The sequence below is a fragment of the Salvelinus namaycush genome, chromosome 2 (genome assembly GCF_016432855.1).
Source record: "Salvelinus namaycush isolate Seneca chromosome 2, SaNama_1.0, whole genome shotgun sequence".
In the NCBI taxonomy this organism is placed as follows: Eukaryota; Metazoa; Chordata; class Actinopteri; order Salmoniformes; family Salmonidae; genus Salvelinus; species Salvelinus namaycush.
The window spans coordinates 38,527,858-38,551,225 of NC_052308.1; the positions used below are offsets into that span (position 1 = coordinate 38,527,858).

The window sequence follows — 23,368 nt, forward strand, 5'->3', positions numbered from 1 at the left end:
GGAGGACATCCATTCCACCGCTCTTCTGAAGTCAATCTAATTCTCCGGTTGGAACGTTATTCAAGATGTATGTTAACAACATTCTAAAGATTGATTCAGTACATCGTTTGACATGTTTCTACTGACTGTTACGGAACATTTGGACATTTCGTCACGTTATAGTGGATGCGCTTTGTGACTTTGGAATTGTTTACCGCTAACGCGCTAACCAAAGTAGCTAATTGGACATAAATAACGGACATTATCGAACAAATCAAGCATTTATTGTGGACCTGGGATTCCTAGGACTGCATTCTGATGAAGTTCATCAAAGGTAAGGAAACGTTTATCATGTATTTTCTGGTTTCTGTTGACCCCAACATGGTGGCTAATTTGGCTATTGTTCTGAGCTCCGTCTCAGATTATTGCATGATTTGCTTTTTCCATAAAGTTTTTTTGAAATCTGACACAGCGGTTGCATTAAGGAGAGGTATATCTATAATTCCATGTGTATAACTTGTATTATCATCTACATTTATGATGAGTATTTCTGTTGAAACCATGTGGCTATGCAAAATCACTTGATGTTTTTGGAACTAGTGAATGTAACGCGCCGATGTAAACTCAGATTTTTTGTTATAAATATGAACTTTATCAAACAAAACATGCATGTATTGTGTAACATGAAGTCCTATGAGTGTCATCTGATGAAGATAATCAAAGGTTAGTGATTCATTTTATCTCTATTTCTGCTTTTTGTGAAAGCTATCTTTCGCTGGAAAAATGGTGTGCTTATTGTGGTTTGGTGGTGACCTAACATAATCGTTTGTAGTGCTTTCACTGAAAAGCACATTTGAAATCGGACACTTTGGTGGGATTAACAACAAGATTACCTTTAAAATGATAATAGACACATGTTTGTTTGAGGAATTTTAATTATGAGATTTCTGTTGTTTGAATTTGGCGCCATGCACTTTCACTGGCTGCTGTCATATCGATCCCGGTAGCGCAAGGTGCAGCCATAAGAAGTTATTAAAAGAGAGAGCTTCTCCCCTGACACATAGACATCTGGCTCAGTAGCATCAGTTGCCCTCTTTGTGAGGAACATGCAGACTGTTTTTTGAGATGCAAACATGAGTCACTGAGCCACTTTGTAACCTGGACCAGTACAGTAGTGAGTTATTGTGCAGCTTGTTGCTTGCTCTTTGCATGCACATATATCGCTGTATCATCTGCATATGTTTGAACTTCAGACCCAGTACAGACAGAAGGCAAATCATGAATGTACAGTATTGACTCTTGGGCGGCATGGTGGCAGGTAGCCTAGTGGTTAGAGCGTTGGGCCAGTAACCGGAAGATTGCTGGATTGAATTCCCGAGCTGACAAGGTAAAAATGTGTTGTTCTGCCCTGAGCAAGGCAGTTAACCGCCTGTTCCCCAGGCGCTGAAGACGTGGATGTTGATTAAGGCAGCTCCCCGCTTCAGAGGGGTTGGGTTACATGCAGAAGACACATTTCAGTTGAATACATTCAGTTGGACAACTGACTACGTATCCCCCTTTCCCTTGGGGCAAGCCCACATCATAGCTAAGAGTTGGCGACAGTTAGTTTTGACTATTACACTGCTACGCAAGTCAGTTAAGAACAAATTCTTATTTACAATGACGGCCTACCGGGGAACAGTGGGTTAACTGCCTTGTTCAGAATGACAGATTTTTACCTTGTTAGGTCAGGGATTCAATCCAGAAACCTTTCAGTTACTGGCCCAATGCTCTAACCACTAGGCTACCTATCGCACCGAATGTGAATGCTGAAGGGACATGGATTTGTGGAATGTGAACAAATAAACTCTCGGCATTATGACTTTACAATGGATAGAGGAGAGGAGTGACAGAACTTGAGCACTTAAATGAATAGGAAAAGGGGGGCATAATACATCTAATGTACATTACTTGCAAAACTTTTGAAATGTAATGGAGAGTGATAATGTTACATCTAGTTTGACAGATGTATGTTTTTATTACCTCATACCAAAGTCCACTGATTTCAACAGTTTAAAATATGCTGTACTTTATGTAGTATTTCAACATATCAGCATGATCAACAATTGCTAGTTGGATGGACGGTGTCTAATGACTGTGGATTTAATCTTAATAAACTTCAGCCAATGAAATAAGATGTAAATAAAAGCATTCTGTCAAGGCCATAGTGTCACGCCCTGACCATAGATTGCTTTGTATGTTTCTATGTTTTGTTTGGTCAGGGTGTGATGTGGGTGGGCATTCTATGTTTTATGTCTAGGTTGTCTATTTCTGTGTTTGGCCTAGTATGGTTCCCAATCAGAGGCAGGTGTCAGTTGTTGTCTCTGATTGGGAGCCATATTTAGGTAGCCTGTTTTTCTTTGTGTTTTATGGGTGGTTGTTTCCTGTATCCTGTGTTAGTGTTTTCACCATACGGGACTGTTTCGGGTTGTTTGTTTGTACTTTTGTTATTTCGTTCAGTGTTCTGTTTGATTTATTAAATATTCATTATGGACACTTACCACGCTGCATATTGGTCCGATCCTTGCTACTCCTCCTCAGACAAAGAGGACGAAACCCGTTACACATAGTGTGATTCCATATGTGCTATTTCATAGTTTTGATGTCTTCACTATTATTCTACAATGTAGAAAATAGTAAAAAATAAAGAAAAACCCTTGAATGAGTAGGTGTGTCCAAACTATATTTTACAACACATAAATGACCAGCCATTTACTAAGAAATAACATGCTAATGACACAGTAATTATGTTAAAGTAGTGTACACACATCCAGTGACCTTCAGGTGAGGGTCACGTCAAGAAAATCTGTTACATTTTACAATACAGTGTAGGTACAGTATAACAATGTGTAATTACAATACTGTTGCACTGTACTTACAGGAAGAATACCACTGTAATACGGGCACTGTAATATAAAGTGTTACCAAAACATCTATCTCAAAGCAATTAAGGAAAACTGTAGTGCTCACCATTCTCCATGCTTTGTAGCTGAGCAGCATTCTTCAAGCATTTCCTCTGGATGCCTTTCAACTTCATTCATCACAACGTTTTTCTTGTATTTTTATGATTTGAATGTTGTGCTATAATTGCCTATGTGGACCTACTGTATGGCAGAGCGCTCTGAAAAGACAACACTGAGAAAGATGCTCCTTTATTCTAAATGTTAATAAATTATCTCCATTTCACGATTATGGCCAAAGGTTAGAGATCGCTAAACTGTGTCACTACACAAAACGTTATGTAAGACTGTGATATAGAGGTGATGTTAGTTACTTATAAACAGACCCATTTAGGCTCCTTCACTGTTATCCCCCTAAAACCCTTACCCGCTAAATAAAACAACAACACTTTACTGTTATACTTGTTTACTTGTACTAATAGGTGTCTTTTTCTACTAGCACTGACTTTGTAATGACTGGTTTTTACAAATACTGTCATATCTAGCAACCTTTAGTTGAATGAGCTGACTGTAAGTGGCTCTGGAGAAGAGTGTCTGATGAATTCTCAAAATGTAAAAATGTAAGATATTGTTAAATTAAAATATATTGAATTTGGCCATCAATGGCCCTTCAATAATTTGGTGCGTGACACCTCTGGTACTCTAATAATCCTTTTATTGTTATTACAAAAGTATAATCAATGTATGTAGTTCAATCAATATGACTTTACGACAACCATATCCATGTCACAGTTGTAGTGCGTTAGTACCACCAACTGTTACTACAGGTGGTTCTGAGTTCCTTGGTGAGTGAGTGGTGATTGTTTTTGTCCCACTGAAAGTAAGTCATTTATCTACAAGTAGTTGTACTGTAGGTGGCAATAGCGCACTAGTTTCAAGCACTTGTCATGCAGTCAGTCCCATTTGAATGATGGCAAAATGTAAGACTGTAGTGGTCTACGGGCATGGGCGGACTGTGACCAGAAATTGGCCCTGGCATTTCAAACACACCAACACATTTTTTTCCTTGTGGTCACAACACCGGCCCATTTTTCTTCTCAAGGACCCCATTATAAGCCAGATAGTGATTATTTTGAGCAAAAAAAAACAAGTTAGACAGGCCCACTGGGCTAAAGATGGCCAGTCTGCCCCTGGCTACTGGACACTAAAGGCCACATATATTTGCTGTATGGTAAATGGTGGGATCTTACTGTACACAACAGTCAACAAATGAATTATGTGTTATACAATTACATTTCAAAAAGTTCCAAATGTTGTCCCCTCTTTTGTTTGATATGAGAGGAATGCTTAATGGAATGCATTTCATTTCAAATGGATTCGTCTTGTTTGTCTTCAGTTCGTAATTTTAGGTGCCAGTGCTATAATCCCCAATGTTGGTGCAAATGTTTGCAACAGTTTCGACCTCTAATATTAGCATTGTCTAACCAAATATTGTATATAATAGGTGGAATCTACCGCACACCCAGAGCTGATTAGTGAATAGTTAGTGATCGTAAGATGGCTCCGGAGAAGAAGGCTGACGTTTTACATGTTCCTAACCAATTGTGTTTTTTTGTTTGTTTTCGTTTTTCATTTTTTTACCTATTTTGTACATAATGTTGCTGCTACCGTCTCTTTTGACTGAAAATAACTTCTAGACATCAGAACATCGATTACTCATCACGAACTGGCAGAATACTTTTTTTCCTTTAATGAGTCTGACGAGCGCGACGTGAATGACATACTGCTTTCCCGGGAACAGTTCCAGATCCCCGTCATTTGTGTGAAGAGGAGGCAGAGAAAAAGGGGCCGGAGGTCGGACTGCCTTCTGAGAATTCGTAGGCGATCGAATAAACTCCCATTCCCTTGCGTTCTGCTAGCAAACGTGCAATCTTTGGAAAATAAAATCGATGACGTACGCAGAAGATTAAACTACCAACGTTACATTCAAAACTGTAATATCTTATGCTTCACGGAGTCATGGCTGAACGACGACATTATCAACATACAGCTGCCTGGTTTTACGCTGTATCGGCAGGATAGAACAGCGGCGTCTGTTAAGACAAGGGGTGGTGGACTGTGTATTTTTGTAAATAACAGCTGGTGCACGATATCTAAGGAAGTCTTGAGGTTTTGCTCACCTGAGGTAGAGTATCTCATGATAAGCTGTAGACCACACTATCTACCTAGAGAGTTTTCATCTGTATTTTTCATAGCTGTGTACATACCACCACAGACCGATGCTGGCACTAAGACCGCACTGAATGAGCTGTATTCCGCCATAAGCAAACAGGAAAACGCTCACCCAGAGGTTGCGCTCCTAGTGGCCGGGGACTTTAATGCAGGGAAACTTAAATCTGTCTTACCGAATTCCTGTCAGCATGTTAAATGTGCAACCAGAGGGAAAACAACTCTGGACCACCTTTACTCCACAGACAGAGATGCATACAAAGCTCTCCCTCACCCTCCATTTGGCAAATCTGACCATAATTCTATCCTACTGATTCGTGCTTACAAGCAAAAATGAATAAAGCATGAATAATGAATAAAGCACAATAACAAAGTGGTCAGATGAAGCAGATGCTAAGCTACTGGACTGTTTTGCAAGCACAGACTGGAATACGTTCCGGGATTCTTCCGATGGCATTGAGGAGTACACCACATCAGTCATTGGCTTCATCAATAACTGCATCGATGATGTCGTCCCCGCGGTGACCGTACGTACATACCCCAACCAGAAGCCATGGATTACAGGCAACATCCGCACTGAGCTAAAGACTAGACTGCTGCTTTCAAGGAGCGGGACTCTAACCCAGAAGCTTATAAGAAATCCCGCTATGCCCTCCGACGAACAATCAAACAGGCAATGCATCAATATAGGACTAAGATCGAATTGTACTACACCGGCTCTGATGCTCGTCGGATGTGGCAGGGCTTTCAAACCATTACAGACTACAAAGGAAAGCAAAGCCGAGAGCTGCCCAGTGACACTTCTAAGCTTGCTTCGAAACAAATAACACTGAAACATGCATGAGAGCACCAGCTGTTCCAGGAAGACTGTGTGATCATGTTCTCCGCAGCCAATGTGAGTCGACCTTCAAAAAGGGCAACATTCACAAGGCCGCAGGGCCAGACGGATTACCAGGACATGTACTGTGAGCATGCGCTGACCAACTGGCAAGTGTCTTCAATGACATTTTCAACCTCTCCCTGTCTGAGTCTGTAATACCAACATATTTTAAGCAGACCACCATAGTCCCTGTGCCCAAGAACATTAAGGTAACCTGCCTAAATGACTTCCGACCCGTAGCACTCACGTCTGTAGCCATGAAGTGCTTTGAAAGGCTGGTCATGGCTCACATCAACACCTTTATCCCAGAAACCCTAGACCCACTCCAATTTGCATACCGCCAACAGATTGATGGATGATGCAATCTCTATTGCATTCCACACTGCCCTTTCCCACCTGGACAGAAGGAACACCTTCAATTGAAGTCGGAAGTTTACATACACTTAGGTTGGAGCCATTAAATCTAGTTTTTCAACCACTCCACAAATTCCTTGTTAACAAACTATAGTTTTGACAAGTCGGTTAGGACATCTACTTCGTGCATGACACAAGTAATTTTTCCAACATATTGTTTACAGACAGATTATTTCACTTATCATTCACTGTATCACAATTACAGTGGGTCAGAAATGTACATACACTAAGTTGACTGTGCCTTTAAACAGCTTGGAAAATTCTAGAAAATGATGTCATGGCTTTAGAAGCTTCTGAAAGGCCAATTGACATCAATTGAGTCAATTGGAGGTGTATCTGTGGATGTATTTCAAGGCCTACCTTCAAACTCAGTGCCTCTTTGCTTGACATCATGGGAAAATCAAAAGAAATCAGCCAAGATCTCAGAAAACAATTGTAGACCTCCACAAGTCTGGTTCATCCTTGGGAGCAACTTCCAAATGCCTGAAGGTACCACGTTCATTTGTACAATAGTACGCAAGTATAAACACCATGGGACCATGCAGCCGTCATAACGCTCAGGAAGGAGACGCGTTCTGTCTCCTAGAGATGAACGTACTTTGGGGTGAAAAGTGCAAATCAATCCCAGAACAACAGCAAAGGACCCTGTGAAGATGCTGGAGGAAACAGGTACAGAAGTATCTTTATCCACATTAAAACGAGTCCTATACCGACATAACCTGAAAGGCCGCTCAGCAAGGAAGAAGCCACTGCTCCAAAACCGCCATAAAATAGCCAGACTACAGTTTGCAACTGCACATGGGGACAAAGATCATACTTTTTGGAGAAATGTCCTCTGGTCTGATGAAACAAAAATAGAACTGTTTGGGAAGAACACCATCTCAAATGTGAAGCACGGGGGTGGCAGCATCATGTTGTGGGGGTGCTTTGCTGCAGGAGGGACTGGTGTCCTTCACCAAACAGATGGCATCATGAGGAAGGGAAATTATGTGGATATATTGAAGCAACATCTTAATACATCAGTCAGGAAGTTAAAGCTTTGTTGCAAATGGGTCTTCAAAATGGACAATGACCCCAAGCATACTTCCAAAGTTGTGGCAAAATGGCTTAAGGACAACAAAGTCAAGGTTTTGGAGTGAAGCCCTGACCTCAATCCCATAGAACATTTGTTGGCAGAACTGAAAAAGCGTGTGCGAGCAAGGAGGCCTACAAACCTGATTCAGTTACACCAGCTCTGCCAGGAGGAATGGGCCAAAATTCACCCAACTTATTGTGGGAAGCTTGTGGAAGGCTAGTTAAATACTTTAAAGGCAATCCCACCAAATACTAATTGAGTGTATGTAAACTTCTGACCCACTGGGAATGTTATGAAAGAAATAAAAACTGAAATAAATCATTCTCTCTACTATTATTCTGACATTTCAAATTCTTAAAATAAAGTATTGATTCTAACTGACCTAAGACAGGGATTTTTACTAGGATTAAATGTCAGGAATTGTACAAAACTGAGTTTTAATGTATTTGGCTAAGGTGTATGTAAACTTTCGCGTTCAGCTGTATGTGAGAATGCTGTTCATTGACTACAGCTCAGCGTTCAACACCATAGTGCTGTCAAAGCTCGACAATAAACTAGAGACCCTGGGACTAAACACCTCCCTCTGCAACTGGATTTCCTGACGGGCCGCCCCCAGGTGTTAAGGGTAGGTAACAGCACATCCACAACGCTGATCCTCAACACAGGGGCCTCTCATGGGTGCGTGCTGAGTCCCTTCCTGTACTCCCTGTTCACTCATGACTGCACAGCCAGGCACGACACCAACACCATCATTAAGTTTGCCAATGACACAACAGTGGTAGGCCTAATCCCTGACAACGACGAGAGGAGCCTATAGGAGGAGGTCAGAGACATGACCGTGTGGTTCCAGGACAACAACCTCTCCCTCAACGTGATCGAGACAAAGGAGATGATTGTGGACAACAGGAAAAAGAGGACCGAGCACTCTCCCATTCTCATCGAAGTGGCTGTAGTGGAGCATGTTGAGAGCTTCAAGTACCTTGGTGTCCACATCACCAACAAACTAACATGGTCCAAGCACAAAAAGACAGTCGTGAAGAGTTCACAACAAAACCTATTCCCCCTCAGGAGACTGAAAAGATTTGGCATGGGTCCTCAGATCCTCAAAAGGTTCTACAGCTGCACCATCGAGAGCATCCTGACTGGTTGCATCACTGCCTGGTATGGTAACTGCTTGGCCTCCGACAGCAAGGCACTACAGAGGCTAATGCGTACGGCCCAGCACATCACTGGGGCCAAGCTTCCTGCCATCCAGGACCTCTATACCAGGCGGTGTCAGAGGAAGGCCCTAAAAATTGTCAAAGACTCCAGCCACCCTTGTCATAGACTGTTCTCTCTGCTCTCCGCACGGCAAGCGGTTCCAGAGTGCCAAGCCCAGGTCCAAGAGGCTTCTAAACAGCTTCTACCCACAATCCATAAGCCATAAGACTCAAATGGCTACCCAGACTATTGACATTGCCCCTCCCCCCCTTTTTTACACCGCTGCTACTCTCTTTTGTTATCATCTATGCATAGTCACTTTAATAACTCTATCTACATGTACATATTACCTCAATTACCTTGACTAACCGGTGCCCCCACACATTGACTCTGTACCGGCTCCCTCCTGTATATAGTCTCGCTATTGTTATTTTACTGCTGCTCTTAAATTACTAGTTACTTTTATTTCTTATTGTTATTCATATATATATTTTTAATTGCATTGTTGGTTAGGGGCTCGTAAGTTAGCATTTCACCTGTTGTATTCGGAGCACGTGACTAATAAAATGTGACTTGATTTTAAGGTGCTGGGGGCAAAAGGCAAAAACTCTTCAAATGTTGATCTTTGGTTGCGTTGACAATCAAACACAATTCAATATCACTAACTATCATTACATTCTAAGCACAGCTTGAAACCCTAGGCCTAATGATTTGTCTATTTTTAGTTGAATTCTGGGTTGAATTTAAGCAATAGCTGTCCTTGGCAAATGCTATAGGCTTAAATGGCTTCATTGATGATGAGTGATAAACTATGGTCACGCTTTATTTGCTCTGTTAAACCTTCCCTTTGGAATGACTTCGATAGCAACAGTGAATCTATTTTGTTTTTAAGTCGAGATCTCTCAACAATCGTTCTCAAGAGGGCACATTGGTAATAGTATCGCGGAAAACTACAAACTCTGTTATGCACATGCTCTGTATAAGCCTTGAACCTGTACATTTCCACTGTCTGTTTGTTTCATGTAAGAAGAAGCCAGTGTTTTTCCTCTCTTGTTTTGAGTAACTTAGTCATGCGGCCAAAGACAAAGGGCCATTTGAGAAGTGTTGCCAACTCATTTTCAGGGGAAGTTGCTAGAGGCAGGTAGATTTATTGCTAAAAGTTACTAAATGACGTTGTGACGTCATTACGTAGATTACACAATAACGTTACTCAAACTGACTGGCCATCTCGGTGAAAAATATGATTTGACATTTGTTAGTTTATTATCACATATTTTTATTTGTAAAAGTAATATAAACACAACACATTTGATATGATCAGATATTTTTATTTTTAAACACAACACATTGAAATATTGAACAATTACACATTACAAACTATTGAACAATTACATTTGATATATTTATTTTTTAAACTAGTAAACCTACACATTCTGAACAATTATAGTTTTAAGCAGTGTATTGGTAGTTAGTTAACATGCAAACTAACTGATCAACAATTATAGGTACAAGCTAATAACAAGGTATATATGCTATCTTTTTGAACAAGCAACTTAACTCAAATAATGATGTGTGCACCATGCATCTCTCTCCAGCTCTCTCCAGGTTGTTGTGCTGCTTGGCTGTCTCAATGGTTCAATGGCTCAATGGTTTCCTCCAGATATTGCCACTGTTCTCGCTCACACTGCAGTACACACTGCCACCATCAGCTGTGTGTCTCTACCAGTTCCAGAAAGTCCACTCCTTGCATACGTACTGTAAATATGATGAATCAAAGATTGGCAAGGAAATCCTCTTCATCTATACTGTCCAACTGCATTGTCATGGAGCTGGAACCAGCAGAAGAGGATGGAGTGGCCTAAAAGCTGTATGTTGCTGTGGTGACAAACTGCTGCAGGACTTCACTTGGTAGTTTATGCTGGTAACAGGTATCACCAGCCAGCTTCAGTCCATATCACACCAGGAGTATGGAGTTGAGTGTGCAGTGACATTCTATTTCTTAACTTTGACTTAACCACACTCATTTGGCTGAACAGCCGTTCAACCTCCTCATTTGAGTGTGGCAAGGAGAGGGCAGTGAGTGCAGCTTTGCACAGTTCTTCAAATGGATTTGACCCGGAAGAGTCCATGTAGTTATTCACTTCACTCCAAAACTCGACTGTATTTTCAGTTGAGTCCCACCTAAACAAATGGATGTTTCTCCATTTGGAAACAATTTGATCAATTGTTTGGGACTAGTACCCCAGTAGCTCAGCTACTTTAATAATTTCAGTGGTGCCTTTATTGTACTTTAGCTTTTCCTTAACACTGAACAAGGCCATGTTTCGCAAGGCGTCTAGGTTGTCTGGGAGCCTTGCTTGCAGCTCCTTGCTTAAAGCAATAATGTAGTTGATGCACTGTCTCCGAATGACCTTTTCGTCCTCTGGCGCAAGACTGAGTTGGACACCGTGCTCTCGAAAAGGTACCCAAGGCATGGTGATGGACTGAGATGTCCATCAATGGCATCCTTCAGGACATCAATTTTTGCCATAGGGTTGACTACTAGGCTGCAAATTAATTTTAAGAGGTGTACCAGATTGTCCAAAAGCTTGACAGGATCTGTTTGCTCTCCCTCAGCTGACTTCACTACAACTTGTACGTCGGACAGGATTGATTTCAAGAATGTCAGGTAGACATAGTTGGTCTTGTCCATGTACATGGTGTGGAGCACATCCACCATGTAGCAATGCTCACTGGCCTTGGTCAACTCAAAGTCAACTCAAACCCAGCGTTGCTGGAGCAGACAGGACTGGCAAAAAGTGCTCTTCACTGACGAGTCACGGTTTTGTCTCACCAGGAGTGATGGTCGGATTCGCATTTATTGTCGAAGGAATGAGCATTACACCGAGGCCTGTACTCTGGAGCGGGATCGATTTGGAGGTGGAGGGTCCATCATGGTCTGGGGCGGTGTGTCACAGCATCATTCGACTGAGCTTGCTGTCATTGCAGGCAATCTCAATGCTGTGCGATACCTGGAAGACATCCTCCTCTCTCATTTGGAACCCTTCCTGCAGGCTCATCCTGACATGACCCTCCAGCATGACAATGCCTCCAGCCATACTGCTCATTCTGTGCATGATTTCCTGCAAGACAGGAATGTCAGTGTTCTTCCATGGCCAGCGAAGAGCACGGATCTCAATCCCACGTCTGGGACCTGTTGGATCAGAGGGTGAAGGCTAGGGCCATTCCCCCCAGAAATGTCCGGGAACTTGCAGGTGCCTTGGTGGAAGAGTGGGGTAACATCTCACAGCAAGAACTGGTAAGTCTGGTGCAGTCCATGAGGAGGAGATGCACTGCAGTACTTAACTTTTTATGGCTGCAGGGGCAGTATTGAGTAGCTCTGATTAAGGGTGCCCATTTCAAACGGCCTCGTACTCAATTCTTGCTCGTACAATATGCATATTATTGTTATTATTGGATAGAAAACACTCTCTAGTTTCTATAGCCGTTGGAATTTTGTCTCTGAGTGAAACACAGCTCCTTCTACAGCACTTTTCCTGACAGGGAGTCAGATTTCAGAAATCTTGGCCCCTGATCTGGGGTCGATTTTAAGGTCCCTGTAAATGCTATGAGGATACAAACACTGCTTACGTCTTCCCCTGGATGTCAGTACGTGGTGACGCTTTGAATGGAGTCGATTGCGCAATCATGGCCTGTATAAAACAAGAAATACCGGAAGTACCGTTCTTTTCCTGCTGCGCCTGACGCACGATGTACGTTGGACCTGCTCTCTTTCCAAGCTTGGGTTTAGCCAGTAATATTTCGCCGGTCATGTTTTTACTCGTTAGAGGTGTTAAAAACATCATAAGGTAGTTAATTTAAACCGTTTTATAGCAATTTATATCCGTTTAGTGCGATTTTGAGGCAATTCTATGTGATGCTCTTTGAAGCTTTGGGCACGTTTCGGGGTCCCGGTCGAACGTTAGTGGGCATTTCGACGGACAGAGGACATCTTTCGACCAAAAGAAGATTAGACCCAAGAAAGGATACATTGCCCAAGATTCTGATGGAAGATCACCTCACAGTAAGAAATATTTAATATGATAAATCGTTGTTCTGTCGAAAATTTTTAAACGCATATTCCGCCATTTTGTTTGGTATAGCTTCGCTTGGCGAACCCTGTATTGCACAGTAAGGATAATTTTAGAAATGTAATTCAGCGATTGCATTAAGAACTAATTTGTCTTTCGATTCCTGTCAACCCTGTATTTTTTAGTCAAGTATATGATTAGCTATTGATTAAACTAGATCACTCTGAAAGATGGCGACCGACATTTCCAGGCTTGTTTTGCTACTATTTTCATTGTATAACCACGTTTTTTTATGGCTAAATATGCACATTTTCGAACAAACTCTATATGTATGTTGTAATATGATGTTACAGGAGTGTCATCGGAAGAATTCTGAGAAGGTTAGTGAAAAAATTTATATATTTTGGCGATGATAACGATATCGCTCTCTTTGGCTTGAATTCATGCTGGGGTAACGTTTGCATATGTGGTATGCTAATATAACGATTTATTGTGTTTTCGCTGTAAAACACTTAGAACATCTGAAATATTGTCTGAATTCACAAGATCTGTGTCTTTCCATTGCTGTGAGCTGTATATTTTTATGAAATGTTTTATGATGAGTAAATTGGTAAAACACGTTGCTCTCTGTAGTAATTCTAGTCGAGTTGTGATGGTGGGTGCAATTGTAAACTATGATTTCTACCTGAAATATGCACATTTTTCTAACAAAACCTATCCTATACAATAAATATGTTATCAGACTGTCATCTGATGAGGTTTTTTCTTGGTTAGTGGCTATCAATATCTTTATTTGGCCGAATTGGTGATAGCTAGTGGTGGAGAGAAAAAATGGTGGACAAAGAAAAATGGTGTATTTTGCTAACGTGGTTAGCTAATAGATTTACATATTGTGTCTTCCCTGTAAAACATTTAAAAAAACAGAAATGATGGGTTTATTCACAAGATCTGTATCTTTCATCTGGTGTCTTGGACTTGTGATTTAATGATATTTAGATGCTACTATTTAATTGTGACGCTATGCTAGCGATGCTAATCAGTGTGGGGGGGGTGGGGGGATGTTGTCATAGGTGTACCGATATCGGGCTTGCAGCCATAACAGGTTAACCTGTTATGGCTGCAAGGGGCAGTATTGAGTAGCCAGTTAAATCGTGCCCATTTCAAACGGCCTCGTACTCAATTCTTGCTCGTACAATATGCATATTATTATTACTATTGGATAGAAAACACTCTCTAGTTTCTAAAACCGTTTGAATTATTTCTCTGAGTGAAACAGAAGTCATTCTGCAGCACACTTCCTGACCAGGAAGTGGAATGTCAGAAATCGATGCTCTGTTCAACTTCATGCCTATACATGGGCGTGATACGTAAGAGTCTACATACACTTCATACACCTTCCCCTGGTTGTCAAGAGGCGGTGAGAGAAGAAATTTCGTGTCTATCTTGGTCTGAGGTGGAATAAAAGCTCTTTGTTTGACGTGACCGTCCATATCCTGTTTCTGGAGCGCGCGAAAGAGGACATGGATATGCCTTCTGTTTAGCTGTCGTTATGAACGACTAACATCTCCGTCTTAGATTTTATTTGATACATGTGACCATATCATCGTAACGTATGTTTTTTCAATATAGTTTAATCAGATTATTGACATTTTTTCGGGAGTTTTGCCGTGTTCCGTTCTCTGACTTTGTTGACGTTGGAGTGATCCATGCCACTTGGCAAGTGCCCATGCTAAATGAAGAGGGATATTTGCCGTTCCAGATCAAAACAACGACTGTTCTGGACAAAGGACACCTTGTCCAACATTCTGACGGAAGATCACCAAAAGTAAGAAACATTTTATGATGCTATTTCTAATATCTGTCGTGCATGTGAACTGGTCGTGGGCGCCCAAGTGTTTCTGGCTATTGTGGCTACGCTAATATAACGCTACATTTTGTTTTCGCTGTAAAACATTTAATAAATCGGAAATATTGTCTGGAATCACAAGATGCCTGTCTTTCAATTGCTGTACACTATGTATTTTTCAGAAATGTTTTATGATGAGTAATTAGGTATTTGACGTTGGTGTCTGTAAATATTATGGCTGCTTTCGGTGCAATTTCTGATTGTAGCTGAAATGTAAACTATGATTTATACCTGAAATATGCAAATTTTTCGAACAAAACATATGCTATACAATAAATATGTTATCAGACTGTCATCTGATGAAGTTGTTTCTTGGTTAGTGGCTATTTATATCTTTATTTGGTCGAATTTGTGATAGCTACTGATGGAGTAAAAAACTGATGGAGTAAGAATAGTGGTGTCTTTTGCTAACGTGGTTAGCTAATAGATTTACATATTGTGTCTTCCCTGTAAAACATTTTAAAAATCGGACATGTTGGCTTGATTCACAAGATGTGTACCTTTCATCTGGTGTCTTGGACTTGTTAATGTGTGAAAGTTAAATATTTAAAAAAAATATCTTTTGAATTTCGCGCCCTGCACTTGAGCTGGATGTTGTCATAAGTGTACCGGTGTCGGGCTGCAGCCCAAACAGGCTAAATATGATCCCCAATCAGAGACAACGATAAACAGCTGTCTCTGATTGGGAAGCATACCAGGCCAACATAAACCATTAATCACCTAGATGACCCACCCTAGTCACTATCACGCCCCAACCAACATAGAGAATAAACAGCTCTCTATGGTCAGGGCGTGACAATATCTCAAATATATTTCTCAGAAGAAGCCTTTTTTATCTCCATGTTTGTATGTAAAATCTCCTCCTCCTCCTATGCTTTTTACAACCTACACTGTGAATGTTTAAATTATGTTTTCAAAATAGACAAGAAAAATACAATCATTTGTGTGTTATTAGTTTAAGCACACAATGTTTGTCTATTGTTGTGACTTAGATCAGATCAAATTTTTTGACCAATTTATGCAGAAATCCAGGTAATTCCAAAGGGTTCACTTACTTTTTCTTGCCACTATACAAGGTCAAAATAGGTACCATTTGAATTCGCCTCTAACACCCTGGGATGAGACTAGTGTATAAGAATTGTGAAACTATGAAGACTATTGTGTCTCTCTCTGGTGTGTCTCACAGGTGTGGATGGATGCTGGAACACAAATCTTCTTTTCCTATGCTATCTGCCTCGGCTGCCTGACTGCTCTTGGCAGCTACAACAAATATGACAACAACTGTTACAAGTGAGTGGAAGAATTATGTACACAAACAGTAAATGTGCCTTGCTAGATAAAATGTGCTGGCAGAACGTTTTCTCTTGCCTGCAAAAACGTCCCCTGTGCACATAATTCTTTGGAGGTTGGGTTGCAGAAATGGTAGGGTATCTGGAAAGTTTGATCTCCATATTGTAGGTCATTTGGATGCCTTCGTGTTGTGACTAACAGGGAAGTGAATCTCTTTTTAGGGACTGTGTGTACCTGTGCCTTTTGAACAGTGGAACCAGCTTTGTGGCCGGTTTTGCTATCTTCTCTGTCTGGGCTTCATGGCTTATGAATAAGGGACAGACATCTCAACCGTGGCCAAATCAGGTCTCAAGTGTTGCAGCAGTGAGATATGAAATTAACAAATGCACAAACAAACAAATTAACAAACCCTTGTAAGTTCTGCTTTGTTACAAGACAGGTGTCTTAGCATTTCAAGGATCTAACTCTTCCCTCTGCCCCTGAGAGTTCAGTAATGAGTTTACCTGTGTTGCTGCATACAGGTCCTGGCCTGGCATTCATCGCATACCCTCGTGCCGTGGCCATGATGCCATTACCCCAGCTTTGGGCCATCTTCTTCTTCATCATGATAATCCTACTGGGGTTAGACAGTGAGGTGTGTTAGAGTGGCCCTGAAGGTCTACGGAATATTTCCTTAGTGAAGGATAATTACATAACCTACAAACAATATATGCTACAACCATCACTAAACTAATGGATGTGAAACTGTGAAGAAGTAGCTAGTATTTCAAAGAACAGAGTTTCCACTGAACTTCCCCATCATCTCTCCTTCAGTTTGTAGCTCTGGAGGCTTTGATGACAGCTATCTCAGACATGAATCCCTCCTTCTTCCTGGTTGGCCATCGGCGTAAAATCCTCCTCATCATCATCAGTGCGGGTAGCTTCTTCATCGGCCTGGTCATGGTCACAGAGGTGAGAGGTCATTTGAAGTCACCATTCTATAAGGATATAGGATATAAAATATTTAATTTCAAGGCCATCGTTATTAGATCAATCATGACAGTAATGAGATATATGATCAATAATCTACCTCCCCAGCCCGTAATTGGGCTGCTGGACACACCTACGATCATTGTCTAAGTGTTTTGTAGACTCTGGAGGTAGATTATAGTCTTATTGTTGTGCTCAGTAAGACCTTATACTTTCTTTCTCTTTCTACCCCTCCTCTATTTGCAGGGAGGCCTGTATATCTTCCAGCTGTTTGATTACTATGCCTGCAGTGGGATGACTCTGCTTCTCTTCGCTATACTACAGTCAGTGTGTATCAGCTGGGTTTATGGTGAGTTAGCCCGGCCTACTCCAAGTGCCGCTTAGGGCCCGCAACCACTTTTGTTCAATGTCAGTCGGGGTCTCAACTTACTGTTAGTTAAGATAGTAGAATACACAATGTGACATTTTGAAATGTGGTAGTGCACCCGCAGTTTTCCTCTTGTTATGTCAGTCACTGACAGTCACCCAATTAGCCCATGTCAGCTACCATGTTATAGTTTGCTAGGTAAGTTAGTCTAGCCAGCTATCTAAACCTTGTATTATATTACAAACATTTATTAAGGCATTTTCATGTAAGTTATTATTAAGTGTTACCACTATCATTGTAGGTTTTATGAAAACATAATAGTAAAATTAGTGCTACCAGGAATCCTTGGGATGTCCCTACCTTAAACCCTAACCTTAACCATTTTAAATGTCAACTTCAATGGAGTAGGAACGTCCCAAGGATCCCTGATAACAAGGAGCTGTAAAAGACCCTGCTTGGCCCCATTCCATCAATCCCAGATAATCAATCACAGAAACCCTAATTGCAGGTCAGCTTCCCTCAGGATGTTTCTGTTCAAGGTGTTTATGGCATTATCCAAGTTGTTCCGCTGGCACACATTGCCACTTTGGACATTGATGTGAAACGACATCTCGTTACTTTGGGATTATAAGGTTCTGACATGTTGGTCAAAAATGAGAATTTTACATAGAGTTGCACTTTAGGTGGTCCTTTACGTGTGAGATAAGTCAGATTTTTGAAAAAGTACATTTACAATGGCAAAAATGAAAAAAGTTATATTTACGCAAACACCTTTGTTCTTGGTGCTTTAAGGTTCTATATGCAATCCAATCACACAATGCTGGGTTGTCAATAACAAATAATTGTACGTAAGTAAGGTGATATACTTGAAAATAGGAGGACATCACAAAACAGTTCTGAGATCTGGTACTTAAAAATACTAATTATCTCAAAACTATACATTTTGCAGATAGAACATTATAGTCCTGAGTCCTTGATTATTCACATCACAGGTTATGGTTGTAACATGTACGCTGGGAGTTGGGAAGCAAGTTCAGGGAGTGAATTTAATAACTAAATGAACATAGAACAAAACAAGAAAGACGGGTAGCGTACAGACATGAACACTGGAACAGAAACAATAACACCTTGGGAAGGAACCTAAGGGGTGACAGATGTAGGGAAGGTTATCAAATCATTATTAGTTATTTGTTACATGCGCCGAATACAACAGGTGTAGTAGACCTTACAGTGAAATGCTTACTTCCAAGCCCTTAACCAACAATGCTTTAAGAAGTTAAGAAAATAAATACAAATAAGTGTTAAGTAAAAAATTGAAAATTAAAGTAACAACTAATTTAACAGCAGCAGCTAAAGAGCAAGCAAGGCTATAAACAAGGGGCACCGGTACATAGTCAATGTGCGGGGACATCGTTTAGTCGAGGTAATTGAGGTAATATGTACATGTATGTAGAGTTAAAGTGACTATGCATAGATTATAAACAGAGCAACAGCAGCATACAAAAGGGGTCTTGGTAGCCCTTTGATTAGCTGTTTAGGAGTCATGAAGGTCTTGAATTTCAGGTGACAGGTGTGTGTAATAATGAGCAACCTGATGACCTAGAGAGCCGGACAGGGAGTATATGTGACCGTACCCCCTCCCTGACGCATGGCTTTAGCCGCAGGACGCCGACCAGAGGGACGATCCCGGGGACCAGGAGCAGACCGGTGACCTCTGCTGATGCTCAGGAACCTATCGAGACTGGGTGAGGCTCGGGAACCTATCGAGACTGGGTGAGGCTCGGGAACCTATCGAGACTGGGTGAGGCGCGGGAACTAGGCGAGCCAGCTAAGGCATGGAAGCCTAACAAGCCGGCCGAGGACCCGACATCAAAAATAACTAAAGACACTGATGCTCCCCTTTGGTGAGGGGTTATTCTGTAGCGTGTAGGCTGGGACTCGGGAAGCGAGTTCTCGAAATGAACAAAACAAGAAACACAGGTAGCATACAGACATAAACACTGGAACAGAAACAATCATGCCTGGGGAAGAACTCAAAATAAGTGACAGATATAGGGAAGGTAATCAGGAAGGTGATGAAGTCCAGGTGAGTCTGATAAGGCGCTGGTGCGTGTAATGATGATGATGGGTGTGCGTAATAATGAGCGTCAGAGAGAGAGTATATGTGACACTGGTCCTCTTTTCATATTACTTATATTTTTTTCACCACTTTTTCAGAAGAATGGCCATAACGTAAGCTCTGATTTTCTAAACAAAGAAATACAGGTACCTTAGACCAGTGTTTCCTAAACCCGGTCCTGGGGCCCACCCCTGGGTGCATATTTAGTTTTTTGCCATAACACTACACAACTGAATCAAATAATAAAAGCTTGATGATGAGTTGGTTATTTGAATCAGCTGTTGGGGGCCCAGGACCGAGTTTGGGAAACCCTGGTTAGAGCTGTTTTCCAGGTTTTCTAATCTGCAATTGTTTAAACCTGTCTGTCACTTGGTGGTTTGAGAATGTTTACCTTGGTTTTTGACAGACCAACTGGGTATTTGACAGACCAACTGACCAAACCCTTTTATTGACTGCTGTTATTTTGAGTCCCTGTTGATATGTTTACTCCACAGGTGCAGACCGTCTGTACGATAATATAGAGGACATGATCGGTTATCGACCATTACCCATCATTAAGTACTGTTTGAAGTATTTCACTCCAGTCATCTGCACTGTAAGTTTTATTTATTTACACCCCACTGTCAACAGCAAATTAATTTGTTATTTTTCCAATTATAGTTATAGTAAACATGACGTTGATGTCCCAGTAATACAAGTGATATACAGAAAACCAAAAAGTTTAGTTGGCAATACAGAGAAATATAAATCAAATGGATGCCGATGTGTAACCTATGTAAAGTAGATAATCCTAACTTTATGTTCATTATAAATGCTTCTATAAAAACAAAGAGAGTCGCACACTCTATGTATAAACTCACCGTAATTTATTGGGTAAATCACCAATGTTTTGGCATCACTGTGCGTTCTTCAGGGTGATGTCATGAATTCTTGAACCAGGTTATGTAGACAAAACAGTGCAATTTGCGCAAACTAATGACTAGAGAGTGGTGTGTCATTATTATTTTTAATTAGAATGAATTGAGTGAAACTGTTAAAAGACAATGCGAGAATATAGTAGATGTCATCGAGTGATTGTTTAGCAGACATGATAATGCAAGCTGTTCCTTTGAAGGAAAGCAATTGTTTGCAATAAAAATGTCCTGGTGATTGATGTGATGTGATTGATGTTGAACTGTTGAATGTGTTAGGACATTTGAAACAGTTGGGAATTTATGTGGTGAATGGGGGTGGCCTGAGGTTGAAAAGTTTGAATGTGGCAAAAAGTGATTGATGAGCTCTTTTTAGTGTCGTGTTTATGCCTTTTTGTGGTCATTCTGTCCAGATGTTCTCACGCTATCAAGTGATTGCTTATATTACATGATATTGCAGCTGTTACTTTGAAGTAAAGCAAGTGTTTGTAATAAAAATGTCCTGGTGATTGATGTGTTGTGACCTTGTTGAAATGCTGAATGTGTTTGAACATTTGGGTAGGTCTCACCTGTAACATAATAATAATAATGATTATAATAATATTGTTATTCTTTTTATCAAGGCACAAGGCGAGACCCAGATACAGACACAAGAGGCAGATGGTTGGAGTTTTACAATGTTTATTAATCCCAAAAGGGGTAGGCAAGAGAATGGTCGTGTACAGGAAAAAGGTGGTCAAAACCAGTTCAGAGTCCAATAGGTACTGAAGGGCAGGCAGATTCAAGGTCAGGGCATGTAGGATTATCAGGCAGGCGGGAAAGAAGTCGAGTCAGGCAGTGGTCAAATCCGGGAAGACTAGCAAAAGAGAATAGAAAAGGAGTACGGGGAAAAAAACACGCTGGTTGACATACAAGATGAACTGGCAAAGAGAGACAGGAAACACGGGGATAAATACACTGGGGAAAATAAGCGACACCTGGAGGGGGTGGAGACAATCACAGGGACAGGTGAAATTGATCAGGGCGTGACACTTTTTATAATAATACAAATCTGTCAATCAACCAAATGTATTTCTTGAAACCCCTTTTTGCATCAGCAGTTGTCACAAAGTGTTTTACAGTTACCCCGTCTAGAAATAGAAGACCCATCAATGCATATGCTGAAGCACAGCATCTAGGAAACACTCCCTAGAAGTCATAAACCTAGAAAGAAAATTAGAGAGGAACCATGCTCCGAGGGCTGTGCTGAGTGGACATTTAAGAGTACGTGTGCCCCTTATTGTTATTCAAGATGTTCCAACTTTCATACTACTGAGCTACACTCCCGTGTAGCTCAGTTGGTAGAGCATGGCGCTTGCAACGCCAGGGTTGTGGGTTCGATTCCCACGGGGGGCCAGTACAAAAAAGTATGAATGTATGTACTTGTAAGTCGCTCTGGATAAGAGCGTCTGCTAAATGACTTAAATGTAATGTAAAATGTAAATACTATAGATGATCATCAGGGTCATATAATAACCAGGGTGGCTATAGAGGGGGCAAAAGTTCAACACTCAGGAGTCAATGTCATGTCTTTTGTCAACACTGCTGTCAACACTGCTAGCTAGCCAGCTAGCCAACTTCTACCGAAACAGTACAACGGAACGATTTGATTAGTGTAGTGTTAGCTAGCTACATAGTTGTCTTTGCTGTCTTTGTATCTAAGATAATTGTGTAGTTTAGAGTAATTATCTAGCCAGTTATCGAGGTTACCTAGCCAGCTCCACTTTCAAACAAAGTCAGCTAGCCAGCTATTTTCGCCGTCCTAACGTTGTCAACACTGCTAGCTAGCCAGCTAGCCAACTTCTACCGAAACAGTACAACGGAACGATTTGATTAGTGTAGTGTTAGCTAGCTACATAGTTGTCTTTGCTGTCCTTGTATCTAAGATAATTGTGTAGTTTAGAGTAATTATCTAGCCAGTTATCGAGGTTACCTAGCCAGTTATCGAGGCTACCTAGCCAGCAACACTTTCAAACAAAGTCAACAACGCAGCCACTGCTAGCTAGCCTACTTCACCAGCCAGCAGTACTGCATCATTTTAATCATTTTAGTCAATAAGATTTTTGCAACGTAAGCTTAACTTTCTGAACATTCGAGACGTGTAGTCCACTTGTCATTCCAATCTCCTTTGCATTAGCGTAGCCTCTTCTGTAGCCTGTCAACTATGTGTCTGTCTATCCCTGTTCTCTCCTCTCTGCACAGACCATACAAACGCTTCACACCGCGTGGCCGCTGCCACCCTAACCTGGTGGTCCCAGCGCGCACAACCCACGTGGAGTTCCAGGTCTCCGGCAGCCTCTGGAACTGCCGATCTGCGGCCAACAAGGCAGAGTTCATCTCAGCCTATGCTTCCCTCCAGTCCCTCGACTTCTTGGCACTGACGGAAACATGGATTACCACAGATAACACTGCTACTCCTACTGCTCTCTCCTCGTCTGCCCACGTGTTCTCGCACACCCCGAGAGCTTCTGGTCAGCGGGGTGGTGGCACTGGGATCCTCATCTCTCCCAAGTGGACATTCTCTCTTTCTCCCCTGACCCATCTGTCTATCACCTCCTTTGAATTCCATGCTGTCACAGTTACCAGCCCTTTCAAGCTTAACATCCTTATCATTTATCGCCCTCCAGGTTCCCTTGGAGAGTTCATCAATGAGCTTGACGCCTTGATAAGTTCCTTCCCTGAGGATGGCTCACCTCTCACAGTTCTGGGTGACTTTAACCTCCCCACGTCTACCTTTGACTCATTCCTCTCTGCCTCCCTCTTTCCACTCCTCTCCTCTTTTGACCTCACCCTCTCACCTCCCCCCCCCTACTCACAAGGCAGGCAATACGCTTGACCTCATCTTTACTAGATGCTGTTCTTCCACTAATCTCATTGCAACTCCCCTCCAAGTCTCCGACCACTACCTTGTATCCTTTTCCCTCTCGCTCTCATCCAACACTTCCCACTCTGCCCCTACTCGGATGGTATCGCGCCGTCCC

At 41.6% G+C, this 23,368-nt stretch overlaps 1 pseudogene; it reads left to right on the top strand.

The window, feature by feature from the left end:
- The first annotated feature begins 11,441 nt into the window (after positions 1-11,441).
- Positions 11,442-20,800, top strand: LOC120021571 (annotated as a pseudogene).
- The last annotated feature ends 2,568 nt before the right edge of the window (positions 20,801-23,368 follow it).